This window comes from Trachemys scripta, chromosome 2 (genome assembly GCF_013100865.1).
Source record: "Trachemys scripta elegans isolate TJP31775 chromosome 2, CAS_Tse_1.0, whole genome shotgun sequence".
Classification (NCBI taxonomy): Eukaryota; Metazoa; Chordata; order Testudines; family Emydidae; genus Trachemys; species Trachemys scripta.
Genome location: NC_048299.1, coordinates 175,744,864 through 175,766,433, shown reverse-complemented (window position 1 = coordinate 175,766,433; position 21,570 = coordinate 175,744,864). Strand labels below are relative to the sequence as shown.

Below are 21,570 nucleotides of genomic sequence, written 5' to 3'. Positions count from 1 at the left end.
AGGTTGGAACTCACGGACTCGAGCCTCTCGGTTATACATTTGGGCCTGAGCTTCCTGCACGGCCTTCAGATTCTCTCAAGCTAGGGTTCTGGCTTGTGCTAGGCGTCCCTGCAGCTGGAGGATATACTGGAGAAGGCTCTGAATGGGTGACGGGGCTTGTTCCCATGTCTCTCTCATGAGATCCAGCAGTCCCTCGGACGACGGCCATATAGCAGCTCAAAGGGAGAGAATTTGGTGGAGGCCTGGGGTACTTCACGGACAGCCAGGAGCAATGGTGGAATCAACTGGTCCCATCGGCGCAGGTCCTCAGGGGAGAACTTGCGCAACATGTCTTTCAGAGTGCGGTTGAACCGCTCAACTAGGCCGTCGGTCTGCGGGTGGTACACAGAGGTGCGTAGCTGCTTAATCCCAAGGAGTCTGCAGACCTGCCACAGCAACCGGGAGGTGAAGTTGGTACCCTGGTCGGTGAGGATCTCCCGGGGCAGGCCCACACGGGCAAAGACCTTGACAAGTTCGTCGGCAATGGTCCTTGCGGTGATGCTCCGGAGCAGGATGGCTTCGGGGAAGCGGGTCACGTAGTCCACTATGACCAGGATGTATAGAAACCCGGCCCGGCTCCTCGGGAGGGGTCCCACCAAATCCATGGACACCCGCTTGAATGGGGTCTCCATAATGGGCATGGGGACTAGTGGGGCTAGGGCCGTCCGTGGGGGAGCAACGAGCTGGCACTCCGGACAGGAGCTACAATAGTTTCGCACCTCCTGGTGCACCCCAGTCCAGAAAAACCGAGACAGAATCCGGGCGAGGGTCTTTTCTTGACCCAGGTGCCCGGCCGCAGGGACATCATGGACGAGCTTCAGCACCGCTCGTCGGTGGCACTGCGGCACCATCAGTTGTCTCTGGACCTCCCCGGTGCGGGAATCTCGGTCCACCCGATAGAGGCGGTCACGTCATAGCTCGAACCAGGGCCATACCTTGGCCCGGGCGGGATCAAGCAGAGCATCGTCTACCGCCGCCAACTGTTCATATGCCCGACTCAGGGTGGGATCCTCCCTCTGGTCTCGGCAGAAGTCCGTGCCAATCTGAGGGTCATCTGTCGATGTTAGTGGGAGGTCTTTAGGCACGCCTTCCTGGCTTCGATGTCCTGCTTCTTCAGCCTCCTTTGTGGGGTCCTCACGGCAGTCCCCCTCCAAGGCTGGGGTGATATCGGGGCTCTCCTGTGCATGGGAGCCCAGGACGCCCGGGAACTCTGGCCAGTCCTGCCCCAAGATCACGGGGTAGGTGAGTCACGGGGCCAGGCCAACCACCATGGTCCGCGTGACTCTGTCGACGGTCAGTGGGACTCGGGCACTGGCGTAAGGTCGAACGTCACCATGGATGCACTGCAATAGGATGTTCCCCAGCTGGGGGTCTTCAGGGAAGCCTAGGCTTTGGCGGACTAGGGTTTGTCCACAGCCAGAGTCAACCAGGGCCCGCGTCTGGCAGTCTCCGACAACGACGGGCACGGTGACCTTGGCAGCCTGTGGTGGTCGGGCACGGTTCTCTCCGGCGCAAATGTGCCCAAAGCTGCAGTCCATCTCAGTGCAGCCGCGTTGGAAATGCCCACGCTTCCCACAGGAGAAACAGGGCCCGATTTTGGGTCGGCCGGGTCGGGCTGAGCCTCACCCCTGGGTCCTAGGGGGACTCCGCGGGCCACGGCCGGCCCTGGTCTCAGGCCCCGTGGGGGCAGGCTGAGGGGGACCCTCGGAACGTCTATACCAGGGCTCCTGACTCCACGGGGGATTCCGTGGTTTAGCTCGGGTGCTTGCCCGTCTCTCGGGGTTGGGGCAATCGAGCCCTGGAGGGTGGCCCCGCATACCGAGCCCAACCGGGGTTTCCGCCGCCAGGAAGTCCTCCATGAGGGTGACGGCGGCTGCTACCGTTGGAGGCTGGTGGTGGAGGACCCAAGCCCTCCCCCGTGATGGGAGGATGTGGATGAACTGTTCCAACAGGATTTGCTCAGTGAGCTCCTCGGGGTTCCACCTGTTGGGTTGTAGCCATCGCTGACACAGGTCTCTCAGCTCCTGGGCCACCAACCGGGGTCGGGCGCCCGGGGTGTAGGACAGAGCCCGGAACCGCTGCTGGAAGGTTTCGGGGCTGATGTCTAGGGTGTCTAAAATGGCCGCCTTTACCCGGGTATAGTCTTTTGAATCCTCCGTGGATAACCGTTTGCGCCGTCCCTGTCAGGTATGGTGCCAGGAGGGTGGTCCACTGGTCTGGTGCCCACCCGGCAACGTGGGTGACTCTTTCGAAGGTCACCAGAAAGGCTTCGGGGTTATCCTGTGGTCCCATCTTTGTCAGTCTTACAGGCAGGGTGAACCGGGGAGCCCCCTCCGGGTCTCCCGGCTGGGGCCCCGTGGGCCAGGGCAGGGCTGTTGCCAACTGCTGTAAGTATTGTTGCTGGAACTCCCGGTTTTGCAGTCAGGTCCTCCACCCTCCCATGCCCTGGATGCCAGTACCACTCCTTGGGCACTGAGCATGGTGAGCTGCAGAGCTCCCTCTGCACTGCATCTGCTGAGTGGTTGCATCACAATTTTGCCATCTGCAATTTCTCAACTGTGTCCATCAGACAATCTGAAAACACGTGCGCAACTAAAAAAATAAAATGCACCTGACAAGCCTCAGCCTCAAATAGAATCCACTTAGAAAACAGCAAAGCACACTTCTCACTCTTACCCCATCAGGAAAAAAATGAAAAAGTTAGTCTTCCATTGTGTCCTAAAGGGACCAGAGTCTGTGTCATACAAGAGGAAGGGAATTCAAGAGGTAAATGCCCACCATTGGAAGTGCTCTGACCCTAGTTTCCAGACTTGCAAATCTATTACCAAAGGTATGGTTAACAAAAGTGCTCCAATGATAGAGCATATATAGAGCAAAATCCAGACCTTTATTGCACTCCAAAGGGAATTGATACCCAGACTTCAGAAAACAGCTGCTATATATTCCCCGTTAAACTGCATTGACATCACTGAGCAAGCAGGAACCCACCACACTTTGTACTAGCCGTAGCTTCCAACAGGTCTTCAAAAGGTAACCCCAAGAAGTGCACATTGCAACAAAAGAATATGGAGGTCATAAAAGCCTGGATAATTATGGGCACGTCTGCAATACAGAGAAATGGTTGAAATTATTTAGCCAATGCAGATGAAAAAGGGTACTTCTAACTATTGACACTACATGGGAATTTGTTAAAAATTAGGAGTCCAGAAGCAAACACAAACTGAGACATTTTTGATAAAGGGCATCGTATACACTTTGACAATGGGTCACTACACTCTCAAGATGCTTCCAACTACTCATCAGCACCATTTTAATTTGGTCTGACAGTGTTCCAACAAGTTTAGTCTTGTCCATACTCCTGTTTTGGCAGGCAACGGGACACTGCATGAGAGAAGTGAAAAAGTGACTAAGAACTGCATATCATCATATACTCATGGTGTGTCTCACATATGTTGAGCAGGAAGAGTGACAAAAAGGAACTTTGCAGAATCTCTCATAAGAGCGTTGTCAGGGCAGAAAAAACAATTGCCTAGCACAAGCTTCAGGATCCTCTAGTCTGAGAGGAAAGAGTGGACCCACTTGGTGGTCATCTAGTCCACCACTGCCAAGATCAGCAAAACCTAATGGTCAGTGGTACTGAAGGTTGCTTAGTAATCTAGTAATCTCTAGCAGTCTTTGTAGGCATAATGGCCTCTAGGGAACCTTTTACTAGCCAGAACTTGGAGCAGCCCTGAGGCTACTCTTAGGCCTGGTCAACACTTAAACTGTAGGCTGACAGCTATGGTGCTTAGAGGGGTGAAAAATCCACACCCCTGAGCACTATAACTACCTAAATCTTGGTGTAGATGCAGGGTAGGTCGACAGAAGAATGCTTCCATTGACCTAGTTACTGTTGCTTGGAGAAGTGGTGTTCTTATAGTGACAGAAAAATCCCTTCCATCACTGTAGGCTGTGCTGCATCTACCCTATAGGATTATGCCAGCATAATGTCCTTGTAGCATAGACATGGCCTTAGTAATGCTGGGAGCATATTCAGGCCTGAATATCCTCTCAGGATTAGGTGAGAGGAGCAGAAAGGTGGCAAGTGCTCCAGTGTATCTGAAGATTTATCCCTCAGCATGTGTAACCTATCAAAACTCAGAGATGATGTACTTCCCTCCCTCCCCCCAAAAAAGGATTTGCTACTACAGAGGCAGCCAATCCAATAAAATCTGATCATTCTTGTCTGCAAAATAGATAGAAAACGTCTTGCAGTGAGAATCACCTGGTTCTGTTTTGGGGCAAGAACAACCTAGGTTCCCTAGATTGTCCTCCACCCAGAATAGTTCTACTAGTCAGGACTTTGTGGACTCTATGGAGTAGATATGAAAGCTTTCTTTGCCTTCACCACAGCCATGGCTCTTTTCTGTCATTTGCATACTACTACACTTGAAATGGTGAACTATTTTCAAATATTTAAAGTGTGTTTTACCACTTAAACATATTTAAAACACAAAAATCACTGAGGCATATCACTGTCTCTGAAATTTCTCCATATGGCCTGCCCAGCAGTCCAACTAGAAAATTTAGATAAAGGGAACATAAAAAGTAATATAAAAGTTTAGAAAGCAGGATCATATAAGAGTTATTATACTTGCTCACTTAGCTGTTCTAGCAGGTATTGTCTGAGACCTGATATATTATTTGTCACACAGTACACTGGGTTTTAGTTAAGTGCCTGGTTAATTGCATTCATGGTTAGATGCTGTACAATACAAGAAGAATATGAATTAGAACCATCAAAAATTCTAGATTTCACTCTAATATGGACATCAATCTCCTTAGCAACGTATTAATTTCTTAATAAGTACTCCCAGCAATGTCACTTTTTCTTTTAGAGTGTCACAAAAGAACAGTTTGGTGGAGAAGAAAAGAATGAAGCAGGATAATGAAGGATAATTCTTGCCTGGTCCAAATTAAGAATGAGAAGACACTTTGACAGGGAAAGAAACATTAAGATTAAGATTACATTAAAAAGTATAATTAATGTTTCTTTAAAATAATTAAAGAATACAATGGTTTTAATAAAACAAAACCACCTCTACCCTCACTGCTCTGAGCTGTTAAATGGAATGGTCTGCTGAACACTTCACTGTGTATGATATCTTTTCCAAAAAGTGATGTGCGAATGATCAGCCAGATAAGTGACCTGGCTGACCAAACATTCAAGGATGATTTATATATTTCATAATGCACTCTCTTTCAATGTGCTGAATGCTTGCAATTTGCATATATTTATAAGGTAAAATTCACCTCTCTGCAGAGTGCCACGGGATTAATGCATAGGGGTGCATTTCATCCATTGTGAATCCATGGTATCTCCACACGTCTCCAAACACTGTGCACACAAGTTGTAGTGTATTAAAATATATCCTTTTCCTGGGGTTTGGTTTTATTGACAAAAGGAGCTAACAATGAAACAACATAAAATCCAGCCCAAGCTCTCTCTCTAGATGTGACTGCTTACAACAAGACTAATGCAGGATTTCTCAGCATCCCTCACCCCCCTCTTCTCTCCTTCAGTAGAGCTGCTCCCACCTCTCTTCTATTTGGGTGGAATTATGTGTTACTTGCAACAGAGAGAGATTCAACAAAAGTTATTTAACATTTTCCATCAGATCATCATTTGCTAACAAGTTGAGGTTTTGCTACAACTGCTGCCAATGAGTTGCACTTGTATTTTGCCTGTTTAGCACCAGATCTGTAAGCAGTCTATGGTGTTACATGAGCCATGGAGAGCTAAAAAAGAATGCTTTTTGAAAGGCGATAGACGATATCTGAGAAGACAGCAGAAGTTTTATCTTTCACTCTACAAGTTTCCATAGCCATCCTGGTCAATTTGAGACATGTCTGGGTAAGAGGATGAGTAAAGACATAAAATTGAGACTCATCTCCAGGGTCCATATATTCCCCTCCCCTCATGCAGATTTGTGAACTGTGCTGCTCAGCCATATTCTTCCCTTAGAAAGGGGAGGCAGTGACACACACAGTAGATATGGCTTCACAATACAAGACCCTGCAGATCTTTCCCCAAATGTTTTTGTAATTCTCTTAGACCCATACCTTCAGCCATGCAACAGTGTGTCCCTCTGTAATGATCAGGGCCGGCTCCAGGCACCAGCCTGGCAAGCAGGTGCTTGGGGCGGCCACTCCGGAGAGGGGCGGCATGTCCAGCTATTCGGCGACAATTTGGCAGATGGTACCTCACTCCTGCTGGGAGCGAAGGACGTCCCACCGAATTGCCGCCGCAGATCGCGATCGCGGCTTTTTTTTTTTTTTTTTTTTTGGCTGCTTGGGGCGGCCAAAGCCCTGAAGCCGGCCCTGGTAATGACCCTTCTAATAGAGGTAATAAAGTCTGCCACTGGAAACTTTCAGTAATATTAAACTTCCATGAGTTTCTAACAGAGCCCAATACTGCAGGATCTCTGGCACACTGCTGCATAAATGGGAGGGGGATGGGACACAGGTGAGCCAGGGGGGAAGAGCAAGCAAATGCAGTGCTAGTGGATCTTATGCTATATAGATCTACCAGCCATTGCCCCCTCCAGAGAGGCATTCAGAAACCAGTGGCCACAGTTTCCACACACTAAACCAAAATATCTATGATCAGAATCAGACAGGTTACTTTTATGACACCTGTTAAAGGGAATGACCGTTTTCTTCAATAAGGTTATCTTTTTAAAAGATTTCCATAGTAAGGGGGAAATCGAACAGATTTTTCTGAAGAAAAGACTCTTGTTGCAAATGCTAATAGTGTTATCTTTATGCAAAAACTGTCCTATTGACACATTTCCGAGATTGAACTATGCACCAAATAGAACCTTAGCTCATGTATCCAGATGTGCAATGGCTTGCCTGAGTGAGGACTACAGGATTAAAGTCCCACCGAATTGAATAGGAAGTAGTCTGAGAAAGGTCTGCAAGATAATCCCACCTGGTGAAATTCCTTCCCCACAATGATACAGATTGAATTTTCTGACTTATTTCAGCCTGTTCAAAAGGAAGGTTCACCCTGTTAATGAGGCATTCCTTCTCTATATCAAGAAGTGATTATGTTTTAGCCAGAGGATATCATGCCACCTGTGACCAAACCTCTAGCTTCCAATTATCCCTGCCAAACTGCACAAAATAAAAACAGTACTGAACACCGCTTTCAGTGATGCAATTTATGGTATAATACATCTGTAAATAATTTTTATGTCACAGAGTAAAAGGGTGAAGTGGTTAAAAGCACTTAGATTACAAAAATGGAACTAGGGCATAATGCCATGTCAACAGAACCTCTAGATATTGCAAGCCAGACCCTGTTCTCAGTTAGAACAGAGTAAATCTACAGTAATTCAGTTGAAACCAACGTAAACTTTAGCAAATGTCATGTTAGCAAATCTTGACTATCTTTGTCTTTTAAAAAACAGAACACCAATAGTGCCGTCAAGTAAATAAATGTTATAACAATGGTGGAATATGGTGTTAATGTTTCCCCCCCCCCCAGTCTCATAGGTTGCATTGAAACAAGGTCTACTGTTTCATTCTGTTGCTTTCATTACATTATTATATGTTTCTAAAGGTATGTTAACAAATCTTATTTTTAGGGATTCATAACTTAGTTAATTTCATTTACATTTGCTTGGAACGTGGCATGAGAAATTTAATGTATGTATAGGTACATTTTTTCAAAGGGCCCTAGCTGCAAACTATATAGAGACAAAACTCCACATTCATTTCCTGGGCAAGAGGGGTCAGTGCCTGTAAAGCCTGCAGGCTCAAACCCTAAAAAATACTTTGGTTTGTAGCTTTAAAACTCATTTTGGCTCATGTATTCAAAGATGCAGTAGCCAGTCCTCTAGTTCTCACTCAGGCAAAAGTCCTACTTTTCGAATGGGAGGCAAAGGAAAAACAAACTTAAAAAAAACCATTTTAACACCAGACATTTTTGCAATCTGTAGGGAATGCTGCTGTTACTGAAAACCATTTTTAAATCATCACGTTATTAAAGCTTGGCAGCAGGTGTGCTTGTATCTATATCCACTCTGTGAACATCATCATTAAGAAATGGCATCTTTGTCATTACACCATCATCATACAACTCTGCATGTACTTGCATGCCCAAAATGATACACTTGGTTTAATACCAGAGGGTGTGCAAAAGGGGCAGACAGGATCTCTGTGAAAGTGTTTATGAATGCATGAATTGTGGCAGCTCTATTGGCAGAGTATCAAATCTAAAGGACTTATTGATCCAATAGGTGAATGAAGCATTTGATACTCTTGCATTGACATTGTATCCTGTCCAAAAGAGCCATTATGGTATCAGTAGAAGTGACTCATATAGTCTATTAATGTACCATGTGAAATCCACAATAATATAATTGCTCTGTTGGGTTTGACAGAGACCTAAGTACAATTCACTGGCAATAGCAGGTTTTAAACATATTATTTGGTAATCTTTTAATTCAACTATCAGAAAATGAAATTGAATACAATAACTGATTAAAACATCATCAATAAGAATTATATTTTTACTGGAAAAAAGCAATGGAATTCAAAGTAAAGGTTTTCAATCCATTCTCAATGTCCTGACTCCTGGGGCATATTCTACTCTCAGTGGCACCCATTCAAGCCCACTGAAGTCAGCCCCATTGAGTTAAATGGGCTGCATGGGTGTAACTGAAGACATTTTGTAAGATTTCCTTCTGAGACCCCTATAATGCCTGAGAAAATAGCGGTATCTCAAACTAAAATATAAGCCTTAAATATAAGTTTCTTGGTGTTTGTCAGCTTTAGTTAGCACACTAGTATTATTTTAGCATATTTTTGTATTTATTACTGTTTTTTGGGTCCACATAAAAATACTGGATAACTCTACCTCAGTTTGGATCAGAATACTTCAAACAGGCTTGGTAAACAATATCAGTATGGCCACAGACCACAGCTATATATTTGTACACAATTATTAATTCTTATGATGATTTGCTTTATAGTGCCCAAAATATACTTAGGGATTTACAGAAATATGTAAAAAAACGAAAGTCTTACAGTCTAATATTAGAGATGATGTGATGAAAAAAGGACAAACAGTAGAGGATGTGGAGGTAGGAGGACAAGGGTTACAATTATGTGGTGGTTCAGTTTGGGCAGATGCACATTTTGGGATTGTTTAATGAATATTGAGATCTTGTTTTTTTAAAATGAACTCACTCACTTCTTGAAGGTGCTCTCACAGAAGTGAGTTTGAAGGAGGGAGACAAAGGATGAGAGTCTGGTGGATGGGATGAGGTTACAAACACGTGTATGGGGGGAGTGGTATGGAAGAAGGTATAGACGAGAGTGTTGAAGAAGGAAATTAAGGGAAGGCGGTTTCAAGGCTGGCATTATTTGCAGAGTGGAGGGAGGCAGGATGAATTCAGTAGGAGAGTGTCAGAGATATATGCAGGGCCAGACATAGGGCCTTGAATATGATGAAAACTAGTTTGACCTTGATATGCAAGCCGGTCCTTGGAGTGAGTCAAAGATGGGGGAGGTAATAACATGGTTTGTAAGATGGCTAAGGAAGATGTCAGGGTTTTGGACAGCAATGTGGATTATCAAGGCAGCTGGTGAGAAGCGGGTTACAGGAGACAAGGTGGAAGAGAATATAAAGGCATAGACAAGAGATTGCAACATTGGACAGATAGGAAGGTGGGGGAATTTTAAATATGTTGTGGAGGGAGCACTGGCAGGATTTTATCCTAGCCTGGATGTAAAGAGAAAACGGAGAAGGAAGCGTTGAAATTTATCTTTGCGTTGCAAACCTGGGAATGGCCTTGTTGTTGACAGTAATGGAGAATGGTTGAGGAGAAAAGGATTTAGGAGGGAAAATTACAAAACGGCTTTGGTAATCCTGAGTTGGAGCTATCAGCAAACCATCCTAGTTGAAATGTTAGTGAATGCAGGAGAAAGCAGGCAAATCTATTTCCTCTGTCACTAGCCTCACAAGACTTTCTCACTAGTAAGAAGGTTCAATTTCCAGCCATACTTAATGACACCTATGAAAACAAATGAGATGTTTTAGGCAGGTGAGGTCACTCCCTTAGGTTTTAGGCCACCAAGCTGACAAATGGTTTGGTTCCTCTCATAGAAAATACCTTAAATAAAAATGGATAGCCAGGAAGTGGCAGAAGTGATTTATGGTAACTTCTTTAACATTTGTGAGGAAATCATATTTCCTCAAACAAAACTCATTGGGTTTGTAGTGGAATTGACAGACATGCATGATTCTGAGACATGATTTGATTCTATGTACAACTGGATTACACTCCTGAATGAAAGATATTGTTTGTGACTCCAAGCCCACAAGGTTAGTCTAATACAGCTGGGTTTCCAGCAAGACAGGATTGTGAATCCAGGATAAGGGAGTATGATGCTGCCAACATTTTATAAAAGTGTATGGTACATGTGCCCTGTACCATTTATGGCTCTAAGTTAGCAGTGCTTTGGCTATAGCTGGGGAAGCATTTACATTCTAAGTACCTGATTCCAAATACTTACAAACTGAATGAAGTGTACCCTTGGACTGAAATTTCTCATGTTTCTTTTCAGCCTTAAGATTATTTAGGTAGAAAGTTTAGTAAATCAAAAATTGCCAAACGGGATTTTAAGTGTTAAACATATCAGGTTCTTTTTTGTACTCAGATAATGCAAAACCAATAAACTTTTAAAACTCTGAACTTCGTACCCTTAGTTCTCAATGAGGACATGTGTATTTGAGGCTAGAAGGAACCATTGTGACTATCTAATATTATGTAAGACAGGCCATAGAATGTCACCCAGTAATTTCTGCATCAAGCCAGATCCTGTCTGGGCCTTTCAGAGGTGCACAGTCTGGGGAGGGTGCAAGGAACTTTTCCCACTCTCCCTGTGTGACCCTCATAACACAGGAACTGCTTCCTGACAGGGGTAGGAAGAATGGTGATGAGGTGGAGCAGAGCTGGCCCTTGGACTGCTACACAAGGGGCTATAAGTTGCATCTCATCATGGGGCATAGCTTCTGAGAACCCCAGGATGCATTTTGGACCACATCCTGTGGTCAGCTAATGCTGGCTTGTGCAGCTCTGGTGGAGCAATGTAACCGTAGCATCCTGAAAGGCCAACAATCCCTCACTACCAGGAGCTCCTTAGAGCCTCAGACGGCTGCCTTAAGAGAAAATAACCCTGAGACTGCTCTGATTTACACTGTGGGCTAGGGAGGGGAAACAAAGATGGCTTTATGCCACCTCCTCAACTGTACTGAGAACACCTTGGTCACAGCTCAGAATCCAGACCCCTGCTTTTCTGAGCCAAAATGTCTCCTGATGCTCCCTCAGGAATGGCACAGCTCAGCACTATCCCCAACATGGGACTATACTTACAATTGAGCCCTACATTTTTTAACAAGCCAGTGTGCTGTGTTTGTATATGCCAGTGGTTCTCAACCTGCAGGCTAAGTGCGGCCCAATGAGTACACAGCTGCAGCCCAGCTGTGTGCTAAAGCCTGCACAGCCCCACACAGTAGGGTCTGGGGTTCATTGAAAGAGGGCACTGGGAAAGAAGGATTTTCCTCATTAGGTAAAGGAAAGGGGGGGGGGAAATCTTGGCCTCAGTTACTGTTGTCCAACCAAGATGGAGCATGTAATACACTTGATGCCGCCCTTCTGAAAGCATACTAGAGAAGCTGGGGAGAGCCATGATGTATTTCTCTGAATACCACGTTGGTAAGTGTAGCTAGGTTTTGGTCTATGTGTAGAGTGTGCATACAATATTATTAGCTATTGAATTTTACCTGGTATTTTGGGAACCATTCTTTCTTATCTCCATTCCACAATCAATATCCAAAAGAGAGAGTCTCCCCGCACCCCCTGCAAAAAAACCCATTGCATTCAGGGGAGACTGGATGTCCTCACATAAATGTTGATTTAAGACTTCAAACAAGAAGGATGGGAAGAATTCCCATGGATTTATTTAAAGAGAAGCTATGCTTAAACATTAAGGCTAGGACACATTATGTTAAAAGCCAGAAAAAAATCTCATATTTAATGTAATGGCTTCTCCTTAAAACCTGTCACAATAATAAATGGTGATGACACAGGGCTAGATCTCCCACAGTTTGATTATGTTGTTCTTGGTGCAGGAGGACAGCAAAGGTGCCTTTAAATTGTCTTTATGGTCCCCTAATCTTTGAGGACTTCAGTTGGGAATGAGTCTGGTCCCCATGTAAGTTAGAGCAGCCCTAACCTATACCAGCCTGCTCGAAGAGTCCATTCCAGCAGCCAGGCATCAGAATGCTCCAGCAACACCCTTTTACTCTTAGAAACGCCTTCTACTGGAGGCCAAGAATGGGGTGGCATAAGAGCTGTAACGGTGGCTCTATACCACCTGAGGATTCCTCCACTGCAGAAATCACCCATGCCAACGGGGTTCCAAACCTGTTGCTTATGTGAAAGCAGGGTTGGCAAAAACCACTAATACAGACATCTGGAATAGTATCCAGGAAGCAACACAGGATATACGGAACAGGTCACTGATCCCTGCTCATTTCCTTATACATTCAGTTACTGGAGAAATGTTTCCCGCATTGCAAGGCAATGATGGTTACTGTTTGCTACCTGGCTCATCCTGTTTCCTTTTACATATGGGTATATAGCTATACATGTTTCTAACTATTCATATTCATATTGTTGGAGAGGTGTGTCAGGAAAGTTGTAGGGCAGTTGCTTAATGTATGTGTGCCTGTCTACATGGCCTAGCATGTCAGCGTGGATGAGTGATGTGATATCTGATGAGGACTGTACAGTGGTGGGGCTGTGACATTGCCTACTGCTATGAATGCTACAGAAATTGCTTTTCTAAGACTTGTAATTCCTCTGCCTCAAAACAATATGATCTTGAGGTGTGTGGATTCACTTTGTGTTTACATGCATGTCTTCCAGGCCAAGGCTATTATGTCCTAGACAGTTTCAGAGTAGCAGCTGTGTTAGTCACCTCCTACAAGACAGGCCCAACAAAGAAAATAACAGAACACTACTAGCTGTCACCTTCAGCCCCCAACTAAAACCTCTCCAGCGCATCATCAGAGATCTACAACCTATCCTGAAAGATGATCCTTTACTCTCACAGATCTTGGGAGACAGACCTGTCCTCGCTTACAGACAACCCCCCAACCTAAAGCAAATACTCACCAGCAACCACACATCACTGAACAAAACCACTAACCCAGGAACCTATCCTTGTAACAAACCCCGATGCCAACTCTGTCCACATATCTATTCAAGTGACATCATCATAGGACCTAATCACATCAGCCATACCATCAGGGGCTCGTTCACCTGCACATCTACCAATGTGATATATGCCATCATGTGCCAGCAATGCCCCTCTGCCATGTACATTGGCCAAACCGGACAGTCTCTACGCAAAAGAATCAATGGACACAAATCTGACATCAGGAATCAAAATACTCAAAAACCAGTGGGAGAACACTTTAACCTGTCTGGTCATTCAGTGACAGACCTGCGGGTGGCTATATTACAACAGAAAAACTTCAAAAACAGACTCCAACGAGAGACTGCTGAGCTGGAATTGATATGCAAACTAGACACAATCAACTCCGGTTTGAATAAGGACTGGGAATGGCTGAGCCATTACAAACATTGAATCTATCTCCCCTTGTAAGTATGCTCACACTTCTTATCAAACTGTCTGTACTGGGCTATCTTGATTATCACTTCAAAGGTTTTTTTCCTCTTAATTAATTGGCCTCTCAGAGTTGGTAAGACAACTCCCACCTGTTTATGCTCTCTGTATGTGTGTATATATATCTCCTCAATATATGTTCCATTCTATATGCATCCGAAGAAGTGGGCTGTAGTCCACGAAAGCTTATGTTCTAATAAATTTGTTAGTCTCTAAGGTGACACAAGTACTCCTGTTCTTCTTTTTGTCCTAGACAGTGTGTTTTTTCACACCCCTGAGCGAGAAAATTGCAGTGCTGTAAAGTGCTAGTGTAGACAAGCCCTCAGATCACAATTATATACAGATGAAGAATATGGGGGGTTACAGGGTGCTCCTCCAAGGTACAGAATGTCACAATATATACTACCTGTATGGCCCTGAGGGTGTCACATGGGCCGCAGCTGTGTGCTGCTTGGGTCGCAGGTTGAGAACCACTGATCTATTTTAAATCTAAATACACCTACACCTCTACCCCGATATAAAGTGACCCGATATAACACGAATTCGGATATAACGCGGTAAAGCAACGCTCCGGGGGGGGGGGGGGGGGCTGCACGTTCCAGCGGATCAAAGCAAGTTCAATATAACGCAGTTTCACCTATAACATGGTAAGATTTTTTGGCTCCCAAGGACAGCGTTATATCGGGGTAGAGGTGTACTACGTTATATTGTCTGAAGTTACCTGTCAGCCTGAGTGATTAGAGGCATATAATGGGTGAAAAGAGTTAGTAGTTATGTGTACACATTTCAGATTGTAAACTATATCTCTAATCTATCTGGTAAATAGGTATATTTTGATTCAAAATACCATAGCTGGCTTGAAAAAGTCTTGTAGACTTTCTGCAAGTTAAAATCTCTTGCTTTATATAATATTGTAATGATTCACAGCATCATTATATTAATATGGTTATTTGTATTTAACAGGTTATAGGGCATGTACTATTGTCAACTCCCATTATGAATAATTTAAATATATTGCAATTGAAAAGAAAAATGCACAAAAAGGCCCAATTTGCAACATGGTCTGAAGATTTAAAGACGCTCCTCAAGCACATGAACCAGCTTTCTAACAACAAGAATGCAAAAAGCAAATCAGCAAGTCTCTTTATGAGCACTACTGTAACACAAAAAAAGTTGAATAGAATTTTAATTTTAAAGGAGTACAATATTAATTCATGTTAATGGAAACCACAATTTTAATTCTGACAAACTACCCTCAGTTCCCAAACACACATTTCAGCTTGAAGCAAGTGTGTTTGGTTATATTACTATAAACCGCCTAAAAAGAAACTTTAGATGGAAATGTGGTCAGATCCTTAACCACAGCAAAACACAGTGGGATAAATTCTGTTTGCAGTTTATATACCCACAACACCATTGGTGGACTTCCATACAATTGCTCATAACATGCTTTAATTTGCAAGCAGGACCTAGGAAGGGTGAACAGTCACTTTAAGGTGGGTTCACTCATTCCTTTTGGAGAGCTCTCAGAGGATTTCAACAGGCAATTGTTTTTCCTATCTGAGAATTCTTACTTATGGAGTCTCACCGGGGTTAATCTTGTCAGCTCTCTTTTTCCATGTGTACATTTTATAAAGCCACAGAGAGAAGATTGTGAGATATTATAGGCTACCGTGTCATCAATACGCTGACGATTCTCAGTTATGTCTCTCTCTTACAGTCTGGAGAGAGTTGTTTCCATGATCCCCTTCTAGACATCAAATAAGCACATTCTTAACTTTAAGCACATGCTTAAGTCCCACTGAAATTAAGGATATGTTTAACTACTGTCATGTTGTCTGAAGATAGGTATTGTATATAAACTATTTGGTTTACGTTTAGTCCAGAAAACCTGGATGTGATGCTTGGAAAAGCATTCCTGAGAACTTCCAGGGACTATGACTGCATCCTTAGTTTTGCACACCTATCTGCCAGTTGACAAATTGGCTTACAGTTTTGGGCTCTATCCATCCATCCATCCATCCATCCATCCACCCCAATAGCATCTGAGTTACGGATATGAAAATAAACAGGTGATTCATTGCTGGTGTGTTCTCTCTCCCCCCCTTTGTCTTGTGGTAGTGAGGATAATTTGTACCAGCAATTCGTGTGTTTATGTTTTACACTGAGGGAAATCTAGGGCATCAAGATGGGTTATTTGATCTTATTGGAGTCATACCAACTCCTAGACAGAAGTGATGACTGGAAATAATAAAAATAATAATAACTAGCTCTTATAGAGCACTTTTCATTAGTAGTCTCAAAGTGCGTTACAAAGGGAAGTAAGTATCATAATCCCCATGTTGCCTAGTCAATCTTTTGAGAGCTTGACTTTTCAACCTAAACATTTTTAATGCAGTTTTTTTGGTAGGTAATTTCCTATGTTTTTAAAACAGCAAACTAGAATAAAACCCAGACATTCCACCATGTGGAACGATATGGACTCCCACATGGTTGGTTCATCAGCAAGATTGGGCATTTAATTATATCTACAACACAGACCTCTGCCACTTGAGCGAACAGAGTAGTTAACGTGGGCCAACCAGTAAAGGGAGACAAAGCACACATTTTCCATATGGGTTTTACAGATATCTGCTGAGCGACAGCACAGAAATGTTGAAACTCAGGAACCCTGGATTCTGTTCTAGATTCTTGGGGGAGTGTATCTAGTGGTTACAGGCCCTTCTGTCCCTGGCTCCTCCAGCCTGTTCTTGTCCCAGTCTCCCCCTCCACTACACCTTTGTTTTCTTGTTCCAGCCTTTTCTCTCTTCAGGCCCCCATCTCAGTCTCTTCTCCTCCCCCCTTGTCCCAGTCTTCCTTCTCTCTACCCTCTAGGACCAGCTCCTCACCTCTGCATTTCACTCCTCTGCCTCCTCTTTTTCCTGACTGCCTGGGCACCAGTGGGGCGTGAGGGGACTGAGAAAATGGAGAGACTATCTCCCTGCTCTTGATTCCTGTGCATGGCACCACAGCTGCCCCTGGCTGCCATGAGGAGCAATTGCAGGGAAAGTCATGCTCAGCCTTGCAGCCCTGAGATGGAGCATGCTCAGCAGAGATGGAATCTTCAGTGAATGTAGCTGCAAAACTAACAAACCTCTACTGAGCTTGAATGTGAACTGAGATTTTCAGAGGCTCATAACCTGGCCAAATTTGGGCAGAATTTCACGAGATTGAAAAAACGCACATCCTTGATACAGATGACCATCTGCTAAATTTCAGTTCCCTGCATAGAAGCACCAAAGCAATTTTTAGCATGGAAAAAAACCAATCCATTTCCCTCCAACCTTGTTCTGAGAAATGGCTGGATTGTTTTTGTTGAAATTTTCAACAAAAGTCAGCCTGAGGCAGACATCTGATATGGAAAATTGCAGCGCAACTGGTTAGAATTTGGCAAAGATATAAGCAACTGAAAATAGGATCTTATAATGGAAAATGTTGAGCAACCTTAATTTTAGGCATTGCTTCAAAATTACTCTAAACTATTGATATGTACTCCCAAACTTTAACTCCATTTTAGCATAATTTTTGTCTGAGAATTAATAGAAGCTAGAAAACTGTCCCAGTTTCCCTATAATAAATGTTCCTTTTCTTGTCCAGAAAAAAAAATTGTGGAAAGATACATATGCATAATTATCACATTTTTTTATTGTGCCTCAGTTGCTGTGTATCATGCCATCCAATCTGCAGGAAAAATAAGTTATAAGAAACCATATAGGATGTGGCTTTGAAAATCCAATGTAGTGGTTTAAAAGTCACAGTTCATATGCTGGGGAAGATGCATAGCATTATACATCTTTATATGTACCTGCAAATGGAGCTGAAACACAAGGCATATGTATACATGGACCATTTCTGACTTCTTTGCAGTAGTCTAATATGTAGCCTATACATAGCTACCATTTGCAAGTTGCTTTTTTACGCTTGGAAATCCACTGTCATGATTACTGTATGTATATTATGCCACACTAAACTGCAGATGTCTGCCAATAGCATGTTGCTGCTGGAACATTAATTTACAATGGGTAGGTACAGCAACACTTCAGAAAGTGTGTAAAGGCCACATGAGAATTTCCTGAACCCTGTACAGTTAGGTCCCACAGCACTCCATAGCAACAACGCTGAGAGGGATGAAGTCACAGTCTCCAGGATGCCAGTGCTATGTATCTCTCTGTATGTATGAAACTGCTGCTGGTGTGTACCAATGCCTATGGTGACCCTGTATCACAACTAGCAGTTCCTTGTAATGGCTTCCTATACGACTTCTTGGGCCCTGTCCCCTGCTTCCTGAGATAGTATATGGAATGAGGGACCTCAGGAAGGTATGAAATGGCTTACTCTGCACGGTCCTGATGTGATCTAAGGCCTGGTCTATACTACCCGCCTGAATCGGCGGGTAGAAATCGACCTCTCGGGGATCGATTTATCGCGTCCCGTCGGGACGCGACAATCGATCCCCGAATCGGCGCTCTAACTCCACCAGCGGAGGTGGTAGTAAGCGCCGCCGACAAAAAGCGGCAGAAGTCGATTTTGCCGCCGTCCTCACAACGGGGTAAGTCGGCTGTAATACCTCGAATTCAGCTACGCTATTCACGTAGCTGAATTTGCGTATCTTAAATCGACTCCCCGCTGTAGTGTAGATGTACCCTAAACTTCTACTTCTGCACCTATTTACATAGCAGCTTATGACATAGCCATATTTTCTGTAGTAAATTACCTTGTTCTTTCAGGGTACCAGAGTAGTACTTTGGCTTTTCTCTTCTGTTTCCTCTCACATTTCATCTAACACCATTTTTGGAATTTGCAGATATTCTACATGGAACCATTTCTGTAATGTAATTTGATAGGCAGCGTAACCAGTAAGAGATTTTGGCCTTTCACTTGGGGGTTTACGACAGGATTTGTGTTAAGTTCCAATGTTTTTCTCACCTGGTCCATGCAAGCAAAGGGAGCAGAAGTCCCCTTGTCTTTAATGTACACAACTGACCTTTTACTATCTGATAGGTGCATTCAATTTCACATAGCCTGGAGGAAGGTCTAGAAATGCCATTTTCCATTGTGCTAACTAACCTCAGGTTGCTATTCCTATGCATTTAATAAATTCAGAGTTGCTCCTTGGTGTTACATGCAAACAGAGGGCATTTAGAAGGATATGACTTTTTCAACAAAACAACTGTTATGACACTTTGGCAAGAAAGGCAAACACTTTTTTAAAAAAATATTGAGTAAACCTTTGCACACAGAATATGTAAACCAGCCTACTGGGACTTTGGGGTTTTTTTACTCAATACTTCTGAGGTCTTTTCATGGAAGGTTTAAATGAGGGATACTACAGTGATATACACCTTAGAATTACTTAGGGTATTAAAATTAATACATATTAAACTATCAGGTAATTTGTTTCTTACAAAAGCAGACAATTTCAGCTTTATACAAAGCATCTGCTGCTTTTGCTCACAGCTGCTAAAGAAAGTTGTGCTTTCATGTCACCATTTCTTCTTTATATTTCTTAGCTCAATAGTCTCAAGTCTCTCTCAGTGAAGCGTAATTGGTAGGATAATTATTTCATTTAAGAGTAACAATTTCTATATTCATCTCATAGACTCATCAGTGCCTAGGCTACAATTAGCTAATGAGGGTATTGAAATCCTGAAAGATGAATATTACATTATTTCCTGTGTCTTAAATCTTGATACTGTGATTGTACTCAGAATACCTTGGCCCACTTCAAGTTCCAATCCTTAATTGCCAATCAGCATCTCTACTGCCACATCTTCCTCTGTACATGGTTCTTTCATATACAATCTCCCATCTCTTCCTGTTTACATCAAAGACCACACATGTTTCAAGTACCTGACAGGCTGCACACATGTACTGCTATAATTTCACTCCACTTCTCACAATAGAACACTGCTAGCTAGTTACTTAGGACCTGATCCTGCAAGGTCTGTCTATTTGTCATCATTGGGAGTTGTTTTCATTCAGAGAGCTCTTTCAATGTCTATTAAATACATTTACTTGCAAAGCAAGTAAGTAGCAGTGCTGAAAAAATAATGCTATTTATGAGCCCAATACAAATACAATACAGGCACTTAACTGTATTGCAAACTTCTAGGGACTGCCTTGTCAATGGCCTTCCTATTGATCCTGTTTGGCACTAAGAACAAATTCACCTTCCTACTATTCCAACCCTCCTAGCAACTCAGTCCAGACTATCTTTGGTTGCCTAACCACATTTCTGATAGAGGTTTAAAAAAAAAAAAAACAATCACTTTCTAGTGAAGGTTAATTTGAGAGCAACAAACACATTTCACATAAAACCAAGCTGTAACATATTGTATGTTTACTTCCAAGAGTGTGCAGCAATTTCTTGATTCATTAATCCTAAACCCAATGCTTTAGTATTTCTTGTTTTTCCTCAGGCAATACATTTCAAAATCAGACCCAGTCTTTTCCTAAAAACAAGAATCAGAATATAACAAGATATAACACAGAAGTCCCAAGGGAAAACTTTCTTTTCATTTGCAACAAAATATGAGCTTCATTGATGAACATGCATGTTATTTTAAATATATAAATATCATCCCCACTGGAAATGAAAAGCCAAGCTCACCAGTTGCAGATCAGGGAACTAAAATGGAATGAAATCTGAAAGTATCATTTTTCTGTAAGCTTATCTTTCAAGTTGTTGCCAGGACAGTAAGTCAACCTATCAGACTAACAGAAGAAAGTGACCTCAACAAGCACTGTGAACCCTGGAGCTGCACAATTAAATTGAACCATTTTTATTCCTCCCATACTTGAGGCAAAGTCATAAAACTGCCCATTTCTCTCTAAGCCTTTTGTCCCTCTTCCTTTCAGACGAGTCTTCATCACTGGCACTGAGTTTCTAGTGCACTTCAGAAAAACAAATAAGATTTGACAAAAATCTCAACTTTCCTTCTTTTGCCTTTTACCACAATATTTATGTGTCTGCTCGTCCTCTTCTCTCACTACATCAATATTTGTGTGTATTAATCTTCCCTTTTCCTTCCTTTTATTCTTTCATCTGTTTTTCTCCACAGTGGCAAAGCCAGGCAGAGTTTAGCTCCCTCACTCCCTCCATCACACCCATTTCCTCACCTCCTCCCCAAATAATCCTGACTGCGGGCAGGGGTGTGCAGGGGGCTTTGCATCAGGCTCTTTGGTGAATGAGCTGCTTCAGGCGGGGCTGCTGCTCGCTCCTTCAAGGGGAGACACTGGTGCAGTAATAAACTGTCAGCAAGTCATTAAATCCCATTGACGCTTTGTGAGCCCCAGCCCCACAATGCCACCCAGAGACATAGTCGACCCCCTGTGCAGGGGATGAGGATGCGGTGAAAGGTGAGGTGTCTGCAGACAGAACCGGGTGCCTCTCTGTACCTGTTTTGAGTGCTGCAGGCAGGGTTTCTTCAGGAGACGGTGCCCTCGTCCTCCCTCAGCCTCAGCAGCAGCGAGTGTCTGAGAGCAGGGAACAGGCTTTGTTACTACTCTGGAGCCCTGGATCAGTGCCGTCGCTATAGAAACTGGCTGCAGCCTGAGGTGACACTGACAAGTGGCAGGGGGCCTGAGCTGTTCATTCAGGAATATCCTGGCCTCCTCCTATTGCAGCCAACCCCACAAGTAGCCCAGCCCAGGGAGGGAAAGGGTCTGACCCCGTTTGTCGTGGTTATACTCTGCCTTTAGGGGGCCCAACCCAAGGATGTTTCTTCCCATTCTCCCTCCTCTTCT

General features: G+C 43.6%; 1 protein-coding gene across 1 annotated transcript in view; it reads right to left on the bottom strand.

The window, feature by feature from the left end:
- The window catches only part of RNF182 (ring finger protein 182), a 40,483-nt gene extending 19,192 nt beyond the window's left edge, over positions 1-21,291 (bottom strand). The window contains exon 1 of the mRNA XM_034759428.1: positions 21,223-21,291. The gene's annotated coding sequence lies outside the window, so the exon portion shown is untranslated. The remainder of the gene's footprint in view (positions 1-21,222) is intronic.
- Positions 21,292-21,570: the final 279 nt, after the last annotated feature.